The 5891-nt window shown below is 40.8% G+C and overlaps 1 long non-coding RNA gene across 1 annotated transcript in view; it reads right to left on the bottom strand.

Annotated features, from left to right (window-relative positions):
• Positions 1-5295, bottom strand: part of LOC102041273 — a 10215-nt gene extending 4920 nt beyond the window's left edge. The window contains exons 1-2 of the long non-coding RNA XR_265305.1: positions 5172-5295; positions 3060-3142 (exon numbers count right to left, since the gene is read on the bottom strand). This is a non-coding gene — a long non-coding RNA (uncharacterized LOC102041273). The remainder of the gene's footprint in view (positions 1-3059; positions 3143-5171) is intronic.
• Between the last annotated feature and the right edge of the window lie 596 nt (positions 5296-5891).

Below are 5891 nucleotides of genomic sequence, written 5' to 3'. Positions count from 1 at the left end.
ACATCATCCCTGAGGCGCTAGCACCGCGTAGCCTGGCATTGGCTGTGCTGGGGATGGGGCATCTCCTGGCAGCTGCTCACAGGAGCCACCCCTGTAGCCCCTAGGCCCAGCTACCCAACCCTACCAAAATAAACAACCCACTGCACGTCACCAACACCACACTGCCTCTGCCAGAAACCAAACACATTCCATCCCTCACCTCTGGGTACCATATGTTTAAGAATTATCATTAAAATACACATTCATCACAAACTTCACTTACATCAACAAAAAGAATTCCCTGCACCAAAATCAAAATAACATCAACACCAACAAAAGTTACAGACAATACTTCCCTCATTCCTTCACCACAATTACAACTACCAAAATGCTCCACAGTCATTCTGCTCTTCCCTCTCTAGCATTGTTCATCCATATCTTGTCCGTTACCTTTTCCTCTGTCCATATCTCAAATTCCTCATGTCCCTGTTTGGGCATCAAAAAAGCCTTTCTTTTTTTGGTGGGGGAAGATGAAATTAACACTGGTGTTGCTACAGATTGCTACTAGTACTATAAACCCTGGTGACACAGTCTATCAGGCCAGTCTTTAGTGGCAGTGAACAGCACAGTGCCTTCTCTGGCAGTCATATCTACAGAACTGGCTCAGTTCCAGTCAGAGTAGCGATCCTCATCTTTGCCTGTGGCACCTGCAGAGGCATTGCCTGGAATTCTGACTCCATTGCCAACAACCAGCAAACAGTGGGCAATCAGCACCCAGCAGCAGACTCCCTTCTCCAAGTCATGTCAGTCTCTCTCCAAACAGTCCCAGATTTTTCTTACTCAGGCAATGAGGATGGATTCCAGGATTCATCAAACTTGTGCAAAAAGCGCAAAGTTCTCATTTATAAACTATCTAGAGGGCATTTACTTCTGCTAATAATTTTTCAAAATCAAAGAATGAAAGACATACTGGCTAATTGATGTAAAACACCTTTTGGTAGATAGGATGCACTGCAAAGAAGGTAATAGGAAAGGTTCGTTTGCACTCAGTCTGGAAAAAAATTATTTTGATTTACAAAAACAGAATACCATGAATAGTTAAGAACTAATATTAATGATACCATTTTCATTTCCAGTTATATAAAGGATATCTTTAGTTTCTGTTCCACTCTGCTATTCTTCAAAGACAATCTGGGAAATTAGTGAATAAGAGTCTGGTTGCTTTAGTAGTTTCCCTGCCTTAATGACCTGGACATATGGCCAAAGTGTGTATAGCAAAAGGGTACATTTATGTTTCTTTCAGTAGCAGAGTTGCATAATATCACACATAATCCTAAATCTGTGTATCCCAAACAGCAACTATCCATCAACAGGAAAACAAACAGGCAGAATAATCTTACTATTCATTCATGACCCAGTGAGAAAACGTTGTGCAAATGTGAGTGTATGCCTTTGAAAAACAGCATTCTGTGGCTCTTTTCACTGCGTGGTGACACCATCCCCAATTATACAAAACAGTAAAGAAACCAAGAGTCTGAGTATTTCTGTAGACAATGATGTGATAGGATTAGATAGATGGTGAAAGGAGTATAATGGAACAAATAAACAACCAAATCCTCATTATCAGAGAGGTGCTGAGCACCCACAGCTCCCTCAAACTGGGAACTTTTTAATATGTCTGCCTTTAATCTTTGTGCCTGAAAAATCTTAAATTCAAATCTGTACATTTTCATAAGTGAGCATCACCACAATTGCTGTGAAGGTTCCAGAATCGTATTTCAACACAGCAAGGATGAAAGAAATAAGACCCCATGTAGCTTATGCTGGGAGATGCATGTGTAGAGGACTCTTTAAACACAGTGGATTCTACACAAACATAGGGATGAAGGAAAGCCAACCTCAGGCTGGCTTTACAAAAATTTTATGTAACCTTGATACCAAAATGTGTGAGGTTCTTTGTCACAAACAGATTTTATTGCTAAAAGAAGAGATATATTTTATCTTTCTCTTTTGAGAAAGGGAGGAACTCTTTCTTCCATTAAATGACCAAGGGATGGAAACAAGGTAGAAGTAGGGCAAGCCTGCTGCAAACTGAAGTGACAACTTAGAACTCCCTATCTGTACCTTAAACACAGGGTGTTACTCTCCTCTGGATCTTGGTTAAGAAATGGCACAATAGTTTCACTTCTTCATTTTCTATTGATATACAGGGGACAGGGACACTTCTGCATCTGCAGAATGACCCATGCTAACTGGTAATTTGAAACCATTGCTCCCTTTGATTTTGTGAGCTAACTTTGCCTCTTGCAAAAATCACTGTATGACCTGCTGTGAGAGCAGAACTGCTAAGATGTTAATGAGAGCAGGCTACTCTGGAGATGTAAAGTAAAAATGAGGGAAGAATTTGGGCCATAAATACACATTATGAATTACATTTTGCACAAATGTATAGAAATATATGAATGGTGAAAATGTAACACATACAATTAAAAACTGTGAATCTTACCTTTCACTTAACATCCTTTGGTTGCTAAATACTTCTGGGATATTTTTATTCTAAATTTCTACAGAGGTAATTTCTCCAGTTCCTTTTCTTTTATGAACATGTCACAAGCAGGACTGAGCCAGGATTGTGTTTTACTACTCAACAAAACTGATTTCCTTTCTGTTTTTTATTGGGTAATTACTCCTGTAGATGTAACTGAGGATGGGCATAAGATAGGCTGTTGTAACTAGAATAAATGAGCAATAAATCATGCAACATCACATCCAAAACCATTTACTTCTTATATCTTAACTAAATTAATAATATCACTCCTTGTGGAATTTCAGAGATCCCTGCAGGAACCCATTCCTTGTTCCTCAGTGCTTCAGCCACAGATGACATATTTGGCCCTCCACTTGGGTCAACAACATGACTACCAATAGCTCAATTGCTTTATATTACACCCATTATAGCCACTTGTGGAAACTGTAATGAAACAAATGGTTTCAAATTTTTGGCCTTTGACAGTGCCTGCTTCATGCAGACAGTTGGTAGGGTAGAAAGAGAAAATACATGAAACACAAAGCAAACATACCTCCAGCTCTAAGAACTACAGGTTCTTCAAGTCTGGTGAAGATCAAGAGACATGTGGAGGGGATGTTGATTTCTCTTTAGTTTCTGAAAGACAATGCACCCACAGCTAAGGAAATATTTCATACACAGGCTGTGTTGGTTTCTGTAAACAAAAGTGAAGAATATAAAGCTGATTCTATATAAAAAGGGGAGCAGTGATTTTACAAAGTGAACTATGGCTATGTGCCAGACAAGTAGCCAGAGAAACAGTAAGAAAGAAACCTACAGAAGTTTGTGAAAGTTACAATCATTTGTGACAAAAAAGGGAGTAAAATTAGATCCAATCCCATAGCCAGACAATTATGTCAGTAATGGAAGGGTATAGTACACTAACAGGTATACTTAAATGTTTTATATAAGCTACAAAAATAAAAAATCATTACTACGGGAAACCAATAATTTCGATTCCACAACTGCACAGAAGACTCTAAACAATATATATTCAAAGAGAGAGAAAACAAATAGTTGTTCTTTCTACTGATGAAAGTTGAGAAGGAGTATGCAAATTACAGATTAGCTTGTACTTTCGGTAAGCAGTTTTTAGTAGTCACATAGGAAAACAGGAACAAATTAAGTTTTCAGGAATGCTAAGCACTCCTTTTAAGCCAGAGAGAACCCAGTGGAAAAATCCATTTCTAATAATTCTGTTTCTGCAGGTCCCTGCGGGTCTGATCACATGTGTCCACCACCCCAAAATTCTGCATGACTTAATAATGCATAGGTGGCTTTCTCAACTCCCTAGCAAAAGCACTGGAAGTGCAATGTAAGAGCAAAGGACTTTAAAGAGACCAGAAACAGTGATACGTTTCTTCTTACAGGGACAGATATCCATAGTTACTGTCAAGCAAGCCCAGAGGTTGATGACTAAAAAAAAAATAAACAAAAAAAGAACCCAAGCCCTTTCTTTCAAAAGTTTTCCTTTCTTCTTCCCATGTATATCCTTCAGCAACCAGCCCAACTAAGCATGCAATGAACAAAGTTCACCTTGCTCTATACATTTAAAACCACTTTAAATTTTCATGTAAAAGTACAGAATGAAACCCAAACAATTATGGAAATCTCAGCCTCACCCAACTGACAGACCAGGTAGAAAAGAATGAAAAGTAAAAGGAATTCATCTTCAGAAACCAGTTTAATTCTACTAAGGGCTATTAACAATATAATGCAATATAATCATACAGTTAATTCATGACACCATTAACTAATGGAGAGTTTAGTTGAGTATTTTTGTGCCAACATGTCTGAATGGCTTTAAAAACTATATTTAATCTCAGTTTTCTAGTGTTAATAATTCTTGTTTTGGGAATAAATACATTTCTGTAGTTACAACCTATTTACTGTACTGCCATAACTCTTAGGACCGCTAATCATGTACAGGAATATGCCATGTAAGATGATGTAAAAACATAAACCAAAAAGAGTGCAGCTTCAACACTGTGAGCAGCCAGTGAATAGAGAATTATGAAAAACAATGAGACATGAACAATCAATATGGCAAGTACAAGGCTTGGCATGTCAGCTTTCAAACTGAGCTACTGGGCTTCAAAAAAATATCTTTTCCCACACCTGAAAGGGAGAATGAAAGAAAACATAGAGCTATTTATCCCAAAACAAAACAAGTGGGTGATGGAAGTGGTGTCAGGAATTGTTGAGAGTTGTCATCTCATAATGAATCATAGGGGAGGGAGTCCAAGAATGACCTTGAAAGCAAATCAAGACAGAAAGTAAAGAGACATGTGGTCAAAATTACTGGCTAGGGAAATTATCTTTCCTGTTGTATTACAGGAAAAGGATTATTTTTACACTTGACATGACTGGTACACAAATACCAGTCTCCTAACTCAAATAAAACGTACCTTTGGCAGGGACGCTTTTATTAGGAGTGAGAAGGCACCAGGAACAGCATCCGTGGCCAACACCCTGCCCTGCCCTGCAGTTTACGCACCCCACACCATAGCACAGGAACATGGCTCTGGTTCAGGGCTGTCACCGACCCGCCGTGTGCTCTGCCCACAACCTGGACAGAGTCCTATGTCAGGACATTGGCGAGCGGGCAAAAGGAGGAATTTATTACCAGAGGAAGAAAGTGTTGGGGAAGTGGAGAGAGGACTGGAAGTAGCTCCCCACCCTCCCACATTGCCTCTGAAATGGTGGGGCAGGCGTACATGTAATAACATCCAGCGCTGTATTTTATCAATGCAATTCATCTAAAGGGAGCGGAGATTTTTACGTCACAGAAATGCCCATTAACCGTGAAACAGAATAAATTTGCTCTTCACTCTTTGTATTTTGACCTAAACCCTAGGAATTATGTTAGTGGCTTACTCGGATCCCACAGGCAATGACTGCACAGCGGTCACAGGAGTAACGCGGATTGTCACCCCACTGCGACTGGCGGCGGGCAATCCCGCACCCGAGACAAGGGTGACACAGCAGCGATTCGAAAATAAACAACCCGCTGCACGTCACCAACACTGCGCTGCCACTGCCAGCGCAGGAAGCGGGGCATGAGGGGGCTGTGAGGATTCTGAGGGTGTTGTGGGGGCTTGTGAGGATCCTGAGGAGGCTATGAGAGAATCTGTGAGGGCTTTGAGGGGGGCTATGAGAGCCTGTGAGAGTTTTGAGGGGCTGTGTGGGGGCTATGACAGAGTCTGTGGGTATTGTGAGTGGGTTCTAAAGGCTGAGAAGATCTGTGGGGTCCGTGAGGGCGAGTGAAGCAGAGCCCCGAGGTGGCATATGGCGCCCTGAGGGGAGTCACGCGCAGCCCCTCACACCGCCCGCCTTCACACCGGCC

The sequence above is a fragment of the Geospiza fortis genome, unplaced genomic scaffold, assembly GCF_000277835.1.
Source record: "Geospiza fortis unplaced genomic scaffold, GeoFor_1.0 scaffold157, whole genome shotgun sequence".
Lineage (NCBI taxonomy): Eukaryota > Metazoa > Chordata > Aves > Passeriformes > Thraupidae > Geospiza > Geospiza fortis.
The sequence above is the reverse complement of the archived record's forward strand: the minus strand, read 5'-3'. Positions and strand labels throughout refer to the sequence as shown.